We start from the raw sequence: 18,251 nt of genomic DNA on the forward strand, positions 1-18,251 counted from the left end.
TAGCTAAATAGATTCTGTGTGCTTCCATCGAGGGAGTTATTCCCCTCTGAGGAAGCTAGAAAATAAACTGTCTGTCTTCCTCCTCTTTCTAAATCTAACCCCCCAGACACTTAAAAAAAAAAAAAAAAAAAAACACACACACACACACAGAAAAGGAAAAAATGAGTAATACTTCTGCAATCCAAGCCTTCAAATCCATTTCAAACAGGTCAGCAAGCAAGTGATTCTACTTGATCTTGTTCTTCACCTGTAAATGTTTGGTTAGGAACCTTTTACCAAGATACGACTGTTTTTTCCAGCTCATGCTGAAAGATAATCCTACATAGATGGCTCTAGCTTGTGTTGTTCCCAATGAACAAAGGATTTAATATAAAACCAAACAGATGTCTAAGCATGAGAAGTTTTTATTTCAAGTAAATATTCACTTAGTGTAAAAACTAAAAGTGTTAGCATGCATCTTAAAGTATAGAGGGAATGTCAATAATAATAGAATCATTCGTTACTTCAACAAAATTACTAAGCCGAGGATAATTGCCATAAATTACATAGCCGAAGACTCTTGGGTTTCTACAAAAAGCAAATATGTATTAGGTAAATTAATCCATTGGACCAGCATCAGGCATTTCCTTTGAATTAGCATCCCCTTTGTTCTTTTTAGAGCCAGAAACGATGTACATCAATGCGAAGCAGCAACACAGCCGTCTGAAAAATGGATGATAACACTTAGGTTATATATTACCTTGAAGTTACTAGATTTCCCTTACAATCCACCCTTGTCAAATCTAATACAGTAAACCTTACCATTTATTATTAAAAACAAATTATTAAGCCTGTGAATCAAGCCATTCACTTTCCAAATATGGTTCTCTGATAAAGTCAGCTTTTGTCATGTCATATACAGTGGCTTAAGCTCAATAAAACTACCACTAAAGAGAGAACCTTTTTATCAACATAGCAAAACACATAGTTAACATGTTTATAGGCAAACAACATAAACAGTATTTAAAACAATTATTCAAATACCAAAGGAGAAAACCTTATCATGAAATCAAAATACTGTATGACTATCTTAAACCCTTAAACGCCGAGCTGGTATTTCCGAAAGTGTCTCCTGTATGCCAGCGGCGTTGGCAAGTGAGCGCCGAAGCGGAAAAAAAAAAGTTTCTTCAGAAAATCACAGCATGTATAATTTTCAAGATTAAGAGTTAATTTTTGGCTCCTTTATTGTCATTGCCTGAAGTTTAGTATGCAACCATCGGAAATGAAAAATATCATTACCATATATAAATATTGGAATACATGACAGCACAAAAAAAAAATTTCATATATAAATTGTATACAGATCGTGCTGTGAGCAAAACTGGTTAAAGCTTAATGAGTTAATTATTTTTTGTTGTATTGTACAATAAATTGCGATGATATTGGTATATAACAAATTGTAAAACAATCAAAGCAACACAAAGAAAATATTATCACAATATGATCCATGAATTTGTAACGCTGCGGACGGTAAAAAAAGGTAAAAAAAGGTTTTAAAAATTCACCATAAATCAAAATATTGTGCTAGAGACTTCCCATTTGTTGCCAAATGAAGGTAATTGATTGAATATTACTAGACTGCAAGTGTTGTACCTTACAATTGCAGTTTTCGACCATTTCGGTCAAGTTAAAGTTGACCGAAGGTCGAATTTTTTCTATTTATCGTTATTTATATGAAAATATTTCAAACCTGATAACAGCTACAACCATGGGTTGTTCTTTGTTGTATTCTACATAAAATTGCGCACATTTTCATATATAAAACTTTATGTAACGGCTAATATAAAACAGTGTAAAACCTTGCGACAATCGGACGAAAAAATGTCCGATTTTTTTTTTTTGGAAGAGTACCCCACGCGGACGTAAGGAAAAAGTTTTTCATAAATTCACCATAAATCGAAATATTGTGCTAGACTTCCAATTTGTTGCAAAAATAAAGGCAAAATGATTGAATATTACTAGAATGTAATAGTTCTAGCTTTACAATTACGTTTTTGACCATTTTGGTCGAATCAAAGTTGACTGAGGTTGAAATTTGGCACTTATTGTTATTTATATGAAAATATTTCAAAACTGATAAAAGCTACACTTTCATATATAACTTTATGTAACGGCTAATATAAAACGGTGCAAACATTACGACAATCGGATGAAAAAATGTCTGATTTTTTCAGCAGTTACCATGCAGACTTAAGTTGTTTTTTTTTTTTATAAATTCACCATAAATCAAAATATTGTGCTAGAGACTTCCAATTTGTTGCAAAATGAATGTAAATGATTGAATATTACTAGAACGTAAGAGTCAAAGTTGCCCAAAGGTTGAAATTTTTGGCACTTATCGTTTATATGAAAATATTTCAAAACTGATAAAAGCTACAACCATGGGTTGTTTTTCGTTGTACTCTACATGAAATTGTGCACATTTTCATATATAAAACTTTATGTAACGGCTAATATAAAACGGTGCAAACCTTACGAAAATTGGACAAAAAAAAATTCTGATTTTCGAAAGAGTTACTGCAGACGCAAGGAAAAAACAATTTTTTTTCCCCAAAAATTCACCATAAATTGAAATATTGTGCTAGAGACTTCCCGTTTGTTGGAAAATAAAGGTGAATGATTGAATATTACTAGAATGTAAGAGTTTTAGCTTACAATTGTCTTTTTCAACCATTTCGGTCGAGTTAAATTTGACCGAAGGTTGATATTTTGGCACATCGTATTAATATATGAAAATGTTCCAAAACTGATTAAAAGCTACAACCATGGGTTGTTTTTGTTGTATTCTACATGAAATTGCGCACATTTCCATATCTAAAATAAAAAACTTTATGTAACAGCTAATATAAAACGGTGCAAACATTACAACAATCGGACGAAAAAATTTCTGATTTTTTTCGGAAGTTACAGCACGGACGTAAGGAAAATGTTTATAAGTTCACCATAAATCAAAATATTGTGCTAGAGACTTCAAAATTTGTTGTAAAATGAAGGTAAATAAACTGATTGGAATATTACTAGAATATAAGAATTTTAGCTTACAATTGCGTTTTTCAACCATTTCGGTCGAGTAAAAGTTGACTGAAGGTTGAAATTTTGGCACTCATCGTTATTTATATGAAAATATTTTTCAAAACTGATAAAAGCTACAACCATGGGTTGTTTTTGTTGTATTCTACATGAAATTGCACACATTTTCATATAGTATAAAACTCTATGTAACGGCTAATGTAAAATGGTGCAAAAATTATGTCAAAGTGACGAAATAATTTCAGAGATGTGTCACTGATGCTTTTAGTGCGAGAAGAAAGAAATTCGCGCTTGCACGCCTGGGTAAATGATTGTAAACAAAACAACAGCTTGATCCTTGACTCCCAGCATCCCTCAAGGTGGGTGATTCAAAAGTTTTCGCCATGTAGACCTATAACAATTTTTTCCGCAAATTTTTAAAAAAGCTTTTTCGCATCGACATTTCATACGTCAATTCGGCACCCAACAGACAATTTTCGTTTAGTTTAATACGTCATAATATGCGTTTAAGGGTTAAGGGAGATATAGTCCTAATATTGGTTATTTGCATTTATAACTTATAACAAAAACTTTCACCTATTATTATGGAGGAGTAATTTTAGTTTATATTTGACAACATCTACAAGGTTGTGTGAGAGAGAGAGAGAGAGAGAGAGAGAGATTGGTGGAAGAATGAATGGGAGTGGTTAGATGGCGGTCGGGAAGCATGTCTTGTTGCGCGCTTGTAGGTAGTCAATGGAAGTCTGTACGAGAGTTGTAAACAGTGAGGCTCTGGTCAAGTCAGTGTTGGTTTTGGCAGCAGTTTTCCTTTGGTGTGTCGTTGTTGGGTGTTATTTGATAGATTTTGGGGTTGTGAAGTTGTTGTGCGTGTGTCTGTCTGGTTGTGGTGAGGTTAAGAAGGTTGGTGGTGCATTTTCGGTGTCTGTTAGTGGTGGTTGGGGCAGGGTTGGTGGGCGGGTTGTTGTACTGCTGTAAGTCGTGTGGTTGTCGTGTTTTTTTCAGGCGGTTGGTGTTCATCTGCATTTAGTCGTTGGGTATGAGTTTTTTGTGGGGTTGTGGGTCCCGGGTGGTTTGATTTGTGTTTGGTTGTCGGCGGTGGTTGTGTGTTGGCTACCCTATAGCCTATATCCAGTGGACGACAGCACAGCCTAGTCCTAGGTATCAGAAGCCAGCGGTGAGTACCTGTTTGTGTTTTTTGTTCGGTATGTAGGTATTGGGGCAATTGTCCTGCTGTGTTTTTTAGTGTTAAGTGGAAAGTGTGATTGAGGGTGGGTTTGATAGCCAGACAGGTTAAGTTTATGTGGGGAGGTTACTTGTTTTGTGATCCCGCCACATTATTTTTTGGCGCCCGAACAGGGACTGTTGGTGTGGCAGCTGCAGGACAATTGGTCTTAGGCTAGTGTGTATGAGTGGTGAGAAAGTTGAGATGGAAGGATTGAGTGAGGTGGAGAGGCTGAAGGAGGAGTTGAGGTTGGAGAGGGAAGTAAGAGGACAATTAGAAGTGGATAATGAGAGGTTGAGGGTAGAGTGTGAGGAGCTGAAGAGCGAGTTAGAGGAAATGAGAGGAATGCTAAGGAGTGCAAAAGTGGAAATGAAAGAAGAAGTGAAAGGAGCAGAAGAAAGAATGGTTGAGAAAATGGATGAAAAATTCTTAGGGATGATGAATGCAGTGCAGGAGATGATGAAGGGGTTCATGGGAGAGGGAGCTGTAGGGGGTAGGCCTACTAGGTCTTGTGATAGGTCAGAAGTGGTAAAGACAGTGGAAGAGCGAGGGGATGAAACTACGAGTGACGAAGGTGACTTGTTTGTGGTAGGTAAAGGGAAGAAGGGAAAGAGACAGGATAAGGATAAACCTGAGGACAAGAATAAGAAGGGGGCTGACGAAAAGAAGACGACTAAGGGAAAGAAGGTTAGGAAGGATGACGGGACAGGATGAGACTAGGAATGAATACATTGTGGGGAAAGGGCTGAGAGTGATTTGGATAGCGTGAGTGGAAACAGGTGGGTAGAAAGAAGGGTAAGAAGAGCGTAATCAGGAGCATGGATGTTAGCATGGAAGTTGATTCCCTATATTCGGACGAGGTTAAGAGGGATCAGAATGGTGGTAGCGAAAGTGAGAGTGAGCGGGAAGTACGAAAGGCTGTATATATGAGAGAGATACCTAGATGTGCACAATACGAGGAATATGGTAGTAGACATAGGGGATTTTTTTAAGGAATATGAGAGGTATTGTGAGGCAAAGTATGGGGAAGGGTAATAAGAGAGTCTGGCAAGAGAGTTGGGTGGCTTTTTGACGGGATTTTTGTTGAACATGTATGGGGTAATGATGAGTGTAGGGAATGTGCCGTATGAGAGTGTGAAAGCCAGGATTGTGGAACAGGCGAAGAGGATAAGGAGTAGTGTTAGATATAGGAGAAAACATGGTTTTGATGAGGTAAGAATGAATGTTGGTGAGTCGTTGTCGATGTATGTGTGCAGGTTCGGAAACATTGGCCAGGAAAAAAGTTTGGGGACGAAGGGATAAATGAGTGTAAAGAGTTAGTGAGGAAGTTGTTGGCGACTGTGCCTGAGAGTGTATAGAGTTTGTAAATCTGAAACGTAAGGAGAAAATGCGATGGACGAATGAAAGGTTGTCGTGGAAACGACATTTTGGAAATAGTAGAGGATTATGAGTTGGATAGGTGTATGAAAGAGAGTAGAAGTGTTAGTATTAGGACTGAAGTGGCTGATGTTATACCAGAGTTTAAGAGCTATAGGGAGGCAGTTTTGGAAGGGCCAAGGCGAATGGCAGAGCGAGAGTGGTTGATAGGAGCGTTAGAGCCAGTAACGTAAGTATGGTTAGCCCTAAGAGAGATCGAGTGCAAGCGTTGGAAGATTAGGGTCGGTTAGTCGTGAACGAGAGCAGCAATGTTACAGATGTGGAAAGCTAGGACAGGAAGAATGAATGCGGTGGGCGTTGGGAGCTGCTTCGGGTGTGGGCAAACAGGGCATTTGGTGAGCGAGTGTAAGAAAGATAGGGATGTTAAGTGTTACAGGTGTGGGCAAGTAGGGCATATAGCAATTGGATGTCGAGGTACTCGTGACTGAGGTTTGCGGTAATTGCGGGAAGAATGGGCATTATGCTAGGATGTGTAAGGAACAGCGGGCAAAATGTGTTGAATGTGGAATGGAAGGTCATGTGGCGAGTGTGTGTAGGCGAAAGAGGATGAGTCAGGTTGGGAGTTCGAAAGGGAAACTAGGTACAAAGGGGATTCAGTTGGGTGGGTCCTCTGGTGTGCGGTCAGTAAGAGTGATGCATGTGCAGTGAAAGGATTGTTGCATGAAAAAGGGTTTGGAGGAAGAGCTCATGCAATGTATGAGTGTAAAAGTGAGGTGCAAAGGGGTGTGTTGGTTGCTTTGATTGATACTGGGTGCAGTGTCAGTGTTCTTTTTAAGAATGGATGTGACAAGTTGCGGAGGGAGTGAGTGAAATTAGGAAATGTAAAGGGGAGGTACGAGGAATAGGAAATTTTGGGTGGGGATGCCTGTGGTGGGAATGTTGCTGTGAAAATGTAGAAATCGAAGGGGGTATTGATGGATGAAGGTGACTTTTGTGTGATCGAGGGAAGGAGTGATAAGTATGATATGTTGTTAGGATACAGGTTCCTGAAGAAGTGTGGGATGGTGGTCCATCCGAGCAGGAATATGATTGAGTTGCATAGGAAGGAAGGGGAATGTACATGGAGAGTTGTATTTGGATGGGGATGGAGGAGTAAGCAGTAAAATATGGAAGGGAGTGCCGTTGGTTGCGAAAGAGAGTGTAAAAGTGCCGCGAGAAGTTGGAGAAGTTGTTAGTGTGAAAGTTGCGTGGCCCGATAGTCTTGGGATTGTCAAAGGTGACAAGTGTGCATATGTGGTTGAGGGTGTGGATGCGAACAAGTTGGTAAGAGCGAGTGTGCATGTGTACGACGGGATTTTGGGATATGGAGAATCCTCGGGTTTTTGTGGCCTCATTGCAGAGTGTAGGAAAAAGCGAGTGCGGGGTATACGTGAAGGTGATTGTGTGGGGTTGTTGTATACGTTGGTGGATGTGGACGACGAAAGATATGTTAGGGTGCGGCAGGTGATGACAGGTAGCTGAAAGAAAGTGATGAGTGGAAGTTATGATGAGTTGAGAGAAAGAATTTGGGGTGGATGAAAATGTTGGTTGATGACGAGAGGGAGCGGTTGATACCATGCATGTTTTGTGGGGATAGGCGGGGTGCGTGAGTCGGGGTGATGAGGATTTCAGGGGATCTAAGCTCCCAGAGTTCAAGATAGTTTTGAATGACGATACCCCCATATATCAGCGTCCCCGACACTTTTTCTGCGCCTATTGCCCGAGAGATTGAGGAACAGTGTGAGGAACTTGAGAGAGTGGGAGTGATCGAGAGGAGCGAGAGTGCTTGGAATAGTCCCCATAGTCCCAGTAAACGCAAAAGACAGATGGGAGTTTGAGGATGTGTGTTGATTACAGGAAGGTGAATGAAGTGACTGTGAAGGAGCGATTCCCGATGAATGTGGTGTCTGATTGTGTGTATAAGATGCATGGGATGAGAGTGTTCACAAAATTGGATTTGGTAAGGGGCTATTACCAGATGCCTCTTGAGGAAGGGAGCAGGCATGTTACGGCTTTTTTCGAGTGGTAGCTGCCACTATCAATTCAAGAGGTTAAGCTTTGGATTGGCTAATGCGCCTGCTGCCTTCCAGAGGGCGATGAATGTAGTTTTGGCTGGTTTTGATAGAAGGAAGGTGACTGTGTTTATAGATGATGTTTTGATTGCAAGTGAAACTGGTTGAGGAGAATGTGGAACTGCTTGAGAAGGTGTTAGAACGGTTGGAAGAGGTTGGATGAAAGTGAAGCTGGAGAAGTGTACGTGGTTGGCTGGGAAGTGGAATTTCTTGGTCATAAGGTGAGTGCGATGGTGTAAGGAAGAGTGAAAAGTTTTGTGGACAAAAAGTAAGGAGTTTCCACGTCCCGACCGTGCGGGAGTTAAAGGGTTTTTTGGGTTTGATTGAGTTCGGGAGGAAGTTCGTTAGGGATTGTTCGGGGTATAGGGAAGCCGTTGACTGAATGGACCGGGAAGAAAAAATTGTACTAAGCTGAGGTGGGATGAGCGAATGGTGGGAGCATTTGAAGAGATTGGAAAGAGGAGGCTGGCTAGGGATCGTCACCTTGGCTTTTCCGGACTACAGTGAGGATGCCAGTAAGCTTGTGTTGTATGCTGATGCTAGTAAGTTTAGTAGGGAGGATGCTTGTGCAGTGCAAGAGGTGAATGGGAGGACAATTGAGTGATTGCTGATGTGAGTAAAGCTTTTAATAAAGCAGAGCTTAAGTATTCGGTGGTTGAGAAGGAGCTTGCGGCAATAAGGTTTTGTGTGAAAGCGTTGAAAGTGTTTTTGATGGGGTAAAATTTGTCATAAGGACAGATCATCGGCCGTTAGTTTATATGATCAAGAAGAAAGTGTGAATGCTAGGATTGCGAGGACAATTGAGGATTTGAGTGAGTTTGATTTTAGCTTAGAATATGTGCCGGGGAGTAAAAATGTTGATGCTGATACGATGTCTAGGATGCATGGTAAGACAGTGGTGTTGTGAAAAGTGACTGGGATCCGAATATGGTACCTGAGGGGTTGGTTGTAAAAGAGAGGTTTGAAGGGAATGACAGAATGTGTGAATGTTTGTTTTCAGCATTGAAAACTTGGAAGGTAAGGGTCTGGTTGAAGAGGTACCCGGTAGTGTGAATGAGTTGCGAGTGAAGTTGATGAGTGATGTGCAGAAGGAAGTGGCATGTGCGGAGGAACAAGGTGGGCAGGGAGAAGTGTTGTATGAATTGTTGTCAGCAGTAGCTGAGTTGTTTGGAATAAAAGTGTTTTGTTGTATTTTGGATGGGACAGACCGGTTGAATATCGAGGAAGGGTGAGTACTGGTAATAAACGTGGGGTTTTGATGATTCAGTGCGGGGAACGTGGTTGTAATTGGTTGGTTACAAAAAGGGACGTGAAGGGGATCTGAGTCAGAATTGTGGAAATGGGGAGTTAGCTGAGGATGAATGTGATGAGGAGGATTGTGATGTGGATAACCAGGTGAACGTGGTAGTGAATGTGTGTATGCATGGGACTCGAGGGAAAATGGTGACGTTTGTCAAGTAAATGATAGTGAGTATTGTAGTTTGGTTGACACAGGGGCACAAGTTTCCTTGGTGAGTGGGTCAGTGTGGTGAGTGAACTTGAGAGATGTGATTGGGAAGTGAAAAAGGCAGTCTACAAGTGTGAGAATACATGGGTTAGGACAAGGAAGTGTTTAGTATGGGAAGAGGTACGGTTAAAGGTTAGGTTGGGAGATCTTGAGGTAATGCATAAACTTTATAGTCATAGGAGAAAATGATATGCCATCTTGTTTTTTAATAGGATAGATTTTTTGAGGATCCACGATATAGACGTAGATGTAGGAAATGGAATCTTAGAAAGGGGGGCAGGCAAGTAGCTAGGATTCAAGATGGTAATGTGTTTGTAGCAAACTTTGTGGGTATGATTGATATTGCTAGGAGTGAGAATGATCTGTTGAGTGAGGAGAGATGAGGAAATGCAAAATAAGTGCCTGGAGATAAGTGTGTTGCGACAATGTGTTTTGGGAGGAGTGCGTGTGGAAGACTGGCCATGTGAGTTGGATGTATATAAGAGGGTTGCTAAACGTTTTGTGGTGTGCAAAACATAGTGTACTTTTTGCATCAGGAAGGGGTGTATGACAAGGAAGTGTTATGCCAGTGTTTCTGTTGAGTCAGCTGTGAGTATGTGTTTGTTGGTGCATGATCGGTTTGGGCATATGGGAAAAAATAAGTTGTGGGAATGCATGAGAGAGAGATTGTATGCTCCTGGGTTGAGTAAGATTTGTGTGGATGTGGCTGTCACGTGTGAAGACTGTCAGAGGGGAAAGTATCAGAGTGTGCATGCAAGTCCACCTGTGTTGCGATTGCAGATGAAAGAGCCGTTTGAAATGCTTGTGATTGATTGTGTTTCTTTGCCCAGGACTGCGAGAGGACACGTGGGGATGATTGTGATGGTGGATCACATGAGTAAATTTGCTTATGTGGTTCCCATCAAAGATAAGAGGAGTGAAACTGTTGCACGAATGGTGGGTCAAGTGATGTACCCATGTGTGTGTAAGCCGGCAAAAATGTTGAGTGATAATGGACCTGAGTTTGTGGGATGGGAATTTGAAGAAATGTTGAAGGAATGGGGTATTGTGCATGTGTATTCTACTCCGTATATGCCCAGTGCGAATGGGTTGGCTGAAAGGACTGTTAGGACGATGACTGAGATTTTGCGAATGATGAGTAAAGAGCGACAAGGATTGGGATATGTATGTAGGACGTGCAGTTTGGGTATATAATGCCACACTGCAGAAGAGTATAGGTATGTCTCCTTGTAAATATGTGTTGAATTTTGAAAGGATTGTCAGACCGCGTTGGGTCTGTCAGAAGGTGATCGGGATTTGTGGAAGAAAGCGAGTGAAAGGTTTGAGAGTTTTAAGATTGGGGATAAGGTGTTGAAAGAGGTGTTGAGATGGGAAGAATGAATGTGAATAAAGTAAGGGAGAAATTTGAAGGGCCTTTTGAGAGTTTGGAAGTGGGACCGAGTGGATTGAGTTATGTTTTGGGGAAATTGCGAGTAGGTGGGGGACTGGATGAGGTTAGGGCACCACCATAACCAGCTCCGTAAGTGGAGGGAAGTACCACACTATGTTCGGGAGAATGCGATGAGTGAGTGGTTGAGGGTGAATAAGTATGAGCCGACTGTTGGTGAACAAATTGGTCTGGGAGATCGACAGTTGGTGTTGGTTGAGTATGGAAGAAAACAGAAGAGTGTGAGAGGAGAAGTGGAAGGTGGGAAAAGCGTGCAACGGCATGGTAAAGGGGTTGGTGGTAGGGTGCAAATGGTTGATAAAGCGTGTGCTACGGATGACTTTTGGGGGAATGAATGATACTTGTGGTATGTGGGTTGAGTTGACAGGGACAAGTAAGACTTCAGTGAGAAGGAAACTGATAGTGAGGAGGTGGTTGATAGGATGGATAAGTCTTTGCAGGAGTTTGACAGAAGTATGGATGAACTGAGTGGTTTGGTGGCCGAAATAGGGGAGATGTTGGAACCAGAGTTGGAAGACATCGGTGAAGTAGTGAATGGAATTTGGGAGGATGGTAGTGAGGGAGATAATGGGAGTTTGAAAGAAAGTGGTTTGGAAGAAGTGAATGGCAATGTAACTGAAAGAGTGTATGATGGTCCTCAAACAAGATCCAGGGGATCTGCATCTGAGCATCCTTGGGTGTTGCGAAAGGCAATTTAGTGTGGATGTTGTGAGTGTAAGGAGATGTTGTCAAATGTAATGGGGGAGGTAATATGGAGGAGTAATTTTAGTTTATATTTGACAACATCTACAAAGGTTGTGTGAGAGAGAGAGAGAGAGAGAGAGAGAGAGAGAGAGAGATTGGTGGAAGAATGAATGGGAGTGGTTAGATGGCGGTCGGAAGCATGTCTGTTGTGGCGCTCTGTAGGTAGTCAATGGAAGTCTGTTTTACGAGAGTTTTGTAAACAGTGAGGCGTCTGGTCAAGTCAGTGTTGGTTTTGGCAGCAGTTTTCCTTTGTGTCGTTGTTTGGGTGTTATTTGATAGATTTTGGGGTTGTGAAGTTGTTGTGCGTGTGTCTGTTCTGGTGTGGTGAGGTTAAGAAGGTTGGTGGTGCATTTTCGGTGTCTGTTAGTGGTGGTTGGGGAGGGGCAGGGTTGGTTTTGGCGGGTTGTTGTACTGCTGTAAGTCGTGTGGTTGTCGTGTTTTTTTTCAGGCGGTTGGTGTTCATCTGCATTTAGTCGTTGGGGTTATTGAGTTTTTTGTGGGGTTGTGGGTCCCGGGTGGTTGATTTGTGTTTGGTTGTCGGCGGTGGTTGTGTGTTGGCTACCCTATAGCCTATATCCAGTGGACGACAGCACAGCCTAGTCCCTAGGTATCAGAAGCAGCGGTGAGTACCTGTTTGTGTTTTTTTGTTCGGTATGTAGGTATTGGGGCAATTGTCCTGCTGTGTTTTTTAGTGTTAAGTGGAAAGTGTGATTGAGGGTGGGTTTGATAGCCAGACAGGTTAAGTTTATGTGGGGAGGTTACTTGTTTTTGTGATCCCGCCACATTTATAACGATGGCAAACAATCATTTAGTTACACTTTAGATTTATCAAACTATGTATAACATTAAATTTAGTCCCACTGTGAAAAGGCATCAAATGCTGAAATGTTCAGTAGTATCTATATCTCCTGTAATAACATTCTAAGCAGCTATAACAATGACTGAAAATCTAATTAGATGCATTAGATGAAGTTGTAAACGTTCAATGCCCTAACCTATTCAAAACAACTCTGTTAGACAAACCTGCAAGCCTTGTAAATGTCTCAACAAAAAACACTGAGACAACCTTTGTAATTTGCATGTGGGGAGCATTTCAGCATATGTATGATCTTGACTTTAGTAAGTATAGCTGAGAACTCTCATTGAGTAATGAAGATATTGATATATCAGTTTATTTTTTCCGTGTTATTTTTTTTTTTCTTTATTGGTCAATGTAGGAGAAACATGTTTGATTTTATAAGATGTCTCAAGAATGTAAGGGATTTGTTGTTGTGACGTCATAGGAAGTGAACATTATAGAAGATAAGATTGAGGCAGTGTGGGATGGAGGAATATGAAAATATCCTCAATGCGATATGTTTTCTAAATATCCTACTGTCACTTGTTCATTGTCAAAGAAACTGCACTGCAGGCAGGGGAGAAGTCCTTGCGCTGCCAAGGAAATGTGCATTTCCAACAAAAGATATGTCCTATGAGGTGACCCCCTATGATGACATACAATTAGTAAGCTACTCATCAGAAGAGACGTCCTATGATGTGATATGACATGTGGGCCCGTTTTTTTTGACTTAGGAACCACCATGGTGATCACTTCCTGAGCAACATAGCAGAGCACTAATACGGATCTCACTCATGCAGAGACGAAGAACAGGATATGTGATACAACTGATCTCGTTACTTGGATACATTAAAGGTTGATAGGTTTAGGTACTGAACTCAACCTAACCTAACCCAATCCCAATATCTTGAAGAATGGGAAAATCTTGCAGAAATCAGAATTAATGAAGCAGAAGAACATGCTCTGGAAAATTCGACGAGTACATCTGATAACAATAAGCTCAAAACCAGCTAGGCTAGACTAAGTGGGTGGGGACAGGTTCGAACTAGTTCAGCCAGGGCAGGCAGGGCAAGCAGGGGCACGGTCCTCCAAGAATTTAACCACTTAGGCTCTAAGATGGAAAAATTAGTTTGAACTAGCTAGGGGCAGCACGGGTAAGAATAAAACAAACCCACTTGCTAGGCTAAGGAAGAATTCAACACTTTAAGTAGCTACGATGGAAAGGAAGGTTCAAAATAACTATGCTAGGCTAGCTAAGATAGTTAAAGTACTTTTGAACTAGCTAGGCCAGGCTAGGCTACGAACTCAAACATTTGCTAGGCTAAGAACTTGACCACTTAGGCTAGGCTAAGTTAGAGGGCAGAAATTCCTCATCCTTCCTTCACCCTGAAGCCTTCATGGTCTAGACTTCAGAATTAAACAACCAGCTGAGTAGGTCTGAATCCCAACGTGTTAGGTCAATATTCTCAAAATGTAAATAAATTATGAAACATGAATTCTTCCCCCCTGGGAAGGGTTGAAGTTTGGGTGAACACAAAGACTTTCAATTCCCACAATGAAGGGCCGTACAGGCTTGATTGAATGAATCCACTGACTTGAAGTGATTACAGTACTATAATATTGCTCTAATCACATCAAAATAAAGTAATCAATGCATATTGTAAAGTGTATTTTTGTCTTCTGAAAAATACTTTCCCCAAGGAATTATTCTCAAATAGGCTTTTTATTATGAAGATATGCTAATAATATATAAGGTAAAACTTTATAATCAAACAATAAACATTGCTGTGAAAGCAACTTTATAACTCAATGTTAAATTTTGTTCGCCTCACCACTCAAGAGTTAAAAGGTTGGTTTTTCATTGATATGGAATTATTCCTTGAATAGGCTATTTATTATGAAGAAAAACCATTAATATAAGGTGAAAATGGTTTCACCTTTATTGTCAGTTTACTTAATTTGAATCTTTTCATATATGTTGGTAATGATCCACTGTAGCTGAAGAAGCCACGTCAGCTATGTCCGCGGACGTGAACAACAGGCAAGGAAATCCTTAACCTAGTCGATGAACGACAAACAAGACTTAAAACGGGAAGCTCTTGAAGGCAAACGTGAGACTTCAGAGGGGGAAGAAGGGCAAAGATCATCTCCACAGGAAACACGTCCGTGAGAAATGACACATCACAGGGCGGGGAAACGCATCCATGAACATGCATCATGTCTGTGTAAGTCTGGAACTAAGGTGACCAAGACGAGAGAGCTAGCTTCGAGACGACAACTGTCAAGCTGCAACATGTCCCCAGACATCCAGAATCTTACATGCGAAGTAAACTGCATCAACTGGCTAGTACATTGTAGAATCTTCATGGTTACTTTAACTGGAGAGAAATGATGAATCAGAATTCAAAAGAAAACCAAGTGTAGGAAGCATACTTTAAAGAGACTTGGATTTTGATTAAATCAAAGAACTTGGACTAGCAGAACAAACAATACATGGACTGGCCCCTTTCTCCCTGAACGTGCAATAGGGCAATATTACACTTGGAGAGAGATGGATCAGCATTATACATAAAACAGGGCCAATGACAAGAAAGCAGTAGGAATAGGCATGAAGCACAAGTTGCATACTGTCGCTGAGGAAGCGTAAACAAGGGAACCCTGGAAGGACGAATAAATATGCTGATGCTCACACGACTTTTTAAGATGGATATACAGTAATATCTTGAGATACGAGTATAATTCGTTCCTGGACTGTGCTCGTAAGTAATTTGTTCGTATCTCAATTCAATTTTTCTCATATACAATGACAAAATTTTTTATTGTTCTGGCCCTCTCAAAACATTCAAATCAATCATAATACAGAAAAAAGTGATTTTAATTGCTATACTGTAAAATATACTGTGTACACACACACAAAAAATATAATAAATGATTACTGTAATATGAAATAAAATGTGGTTTTATTACGAGTTTTTACCTTTAGACACGATAGTGGCTTACTGTTCCATACACAGTGTAACATTTAAAATGATATTGTTATGATACAATAAAGTTTGTTCTACTTACCTGGCAGATAATATATAATATAGCTGTATTCTCCGAAGTCCGACAGAATTTCTAAACTCCCGGCACACGCACGTGGTCGGCCAGGTGGTAGTACCCATTCCCGCCGCTGGGAGGCGGGCGTAAGGAACCATTCCCATTTTCTGTCAGATTTTTTTCTAGTGCCACTGTCTCCTGAGGGGAGGTGTGGGGCACTTTGATGATATATATCTGCCAGGTAAGTATCATAATATCATTTTGTTCATGAATCTTACCTGCCAGATATATATATAGCGAATCCCACCTTTGGAGGAAGGGGGAGACAGATTCGATTTTGGGGAAATTTCATATATATGATTGATATTTTGGTTCCTTAACTGTTTTAAGCATAGTGACTTTGTGAGTACCGTCACCCAAGTCTGCCTTCTGCGTTTACTAGAGACTCCAGCGTTAGGTAGTGACCTGTGAAGCTGTTGAGTTCTAGAGGATCTGTCAATGGGGGCATGACCACAATGCAACTAGATCCTATATTATAGACCTCCAATTTCGGTACTGCATTCCCTAGAGGTGCAGCAACCGACGTGACCTGTGTAGCTGGTGCGCTCTAATGAACTGTCACGGGAAGCGTGACCACAATGTGACAGATCATATAGGTGTTGTTTAGACACCGAATGCTATTAATGTTTCACTGGAGGTGCCAGCAAGGACGTGACCTATGTAGCTGGTGCGCTCCAGATGATTTGTCAACGGGGGCGATGACCACACTGTGACGAAAACATTTTACCCTACTATGAGGGCGAAGTAAAAACATTACCACCTGACCTAGCCTATCTGGTAAAACTTCGTATAACCAAGGCTAATGGAGGGAAGTCTGCCTAAGGCGGCCTGCCCAAGACCACAATAAACTAAACACCTATATAAACATAATAAAAAATAAAAAATAAAAAGAAATAAAATTAAAAAGTCCAAACTAACATATTACTTTCTAAATGATAGGAAGAGTGCTACTCTCTGTCCCCAATATAGTGTCTGCTGCAACATATGGCCCAAAGAGTAGCAGTTCTCGTACGTAATCCTCACCTCCCGAAGGTAGTGAGAGGCAAACACTGAATTACTACGCCAAAATGTGGCATTCAAGATGTCATTGAGTGCCATGTTCTTTTGGAAGGCTACCGACGTAGAAATAGCCCTCAGTCCATGCGCATTCACCTTCAACACTTTCATATCACTGTCTTGACAGGATGAATGCACTTCCTTGATGGTGTCCTCAAGAAAAAGCCAAAGCATTCTTTGACATTGGTAACCTTGGCTTCCTGACCGAACACCACAAGTTATCAGAAGGACCTCTTATAAACCTTGGTTCCTAGCTTTTCAGATGGAGGGTTGAACTTCCTAGCTATTGCTTAGGAGTCTACTTTGTCTCAAGAGCCTCAGCGAGGATGTGACCTATGGGTAAGAGTTCTTGTGGGTCTGCCGATGGGGTCTTATCCACTTACTCGGCAGAGCCTAAAACTGGGGGGAGGGGGGGGCCCCCCCAAAAGATTTTGGTTTTTTTTTTTTGCAATTTTGGGTAAATGGCGATAATCCAGTCATATGACCATATTACCTATGCCTATTAGCATAATTGAGGAGCACAACACCGATCCCCGCCGATCACCTGATCCTAACACGAGGGTTAGCGCTTAATTTGAAAAGAGTTATCCCCAAACTCCTTTCAAAAACCCCAATCCAAAACCACTAAGTTAAACTAAAAATAACTCACTAGTTAAGGATCAGTGTCGGCTCCCTATCCCAGCAACGTATCCGCAGACAACGAATAACCAAGAGAAAAGGATCTCTTGTAGGTTACATTGACATCCTTCGTGTAATGGGAGGTCAACACAAAAATTGCATCTCCTTTAAGACAGCTCATATGTCCTTTAAGACATATTGTTATGGAACCAAGAAAATTCATAAAAGCTCGCACTTCATGCATAGGTTCGAATGGACTGGACACGAGGAACTTCAGAACTACATCCAAGTTCCAAGACGGGCAACTTGGGTTGTTTGAACCTTCATCGTTTCGAAAGATCTCAAAGAATCGTGAAGGTCTCTGTTGTCCGCCAAGTCCAGGTTCTCTGTGCCTAAAGACAACTAAAAGCACACTCTTATAACCCTTGATTGTAGAGACTGCAAGTTTAGATCCCTTCTCAGAAAAGGAAGTCAGCAATCTGGCTCACAGAGGTCGTGGTGGAGGAAATGCCGTTCTTCTTGCACCAACCTCCTGAAGACTGTCCACTTCGATTGGTACACTGTGTTGGAAAACGCTCTTCTTGCACTGGCGATAGCTTTCGTCATTGACGTATAAAAGCCTCTCGCTCTGGCCAACTTTTGGATAGTCTGAATGCAGTCAGGGACTCGGAGAGAAGAGGCTTCTGTGGTAGCCTGCTCGAAGTGGGGCTGTCTGAGTAGATCTGTCCTTCTGGAAGCGTCTCGGAAGTCTACTACGAAGGCCATGACCTCTGTGAACCACTCTCTCCGAGGCCAGAACGGGGCGAACAAAAGTCATTCTCGTCCCTTCCGACGCCGCAAACTTTCTCATGACTTCCCCTAAGATCTTGAACGGGGAAAAGCGTACAGGTCCATCCCCGTCCAGTCCCAGAGAAGAGAGTCTATCGGTCACTGCAGCTGGGTCGAGTACTGGGGAGCAGTACAGTGGAAGCCTCTTCGTTCTGGACGTGGCAAAGATATCCACGAAGCGGGACGTCCCCATAACCCCCACAGCTCTTGGCATACCTCCTGATGCAGAGGTCTACTCGGTTGGCAGAAGTTGACCTCGTCTGCTGAGGAGATCTGCCCAGACGTTCTCTTACTCCTGCTACAAACTTAGTAAGGATCACGACGTCCAGTGCCCT

General features: G+C 41.5%; 1 pseudogene; it reads right to left on the minus strand.

Annotated features, from left to right (window-relative positions):
- Positions 1-458: 458 nt before the first annotated feature.
- The window catches only part of LOC135221309 (T-complex protein 1 subunit gamma-like), a 104,079-nt pseudogene continuing 86,286 nt past the window's right edge, over positions 459-18,251 (minus strand).

The sequence above is a fragment of the Macrobrachium nipponense genome, chromosome 2, assembly GCF_015104395.2.
Source record: "Macrobrachium nipponense isolate FS-2020 chromosome 2, ASM1510439v2, whole genome shotgun sequence".
NCBI classification, from domain to species: domain Eukaryota; kingdom Metazoa; phylum Arthropoda; class Malacostraca; order Decapoda; family Palaemonidae; genus Macrobrachium; species Macrobrachium nipponense.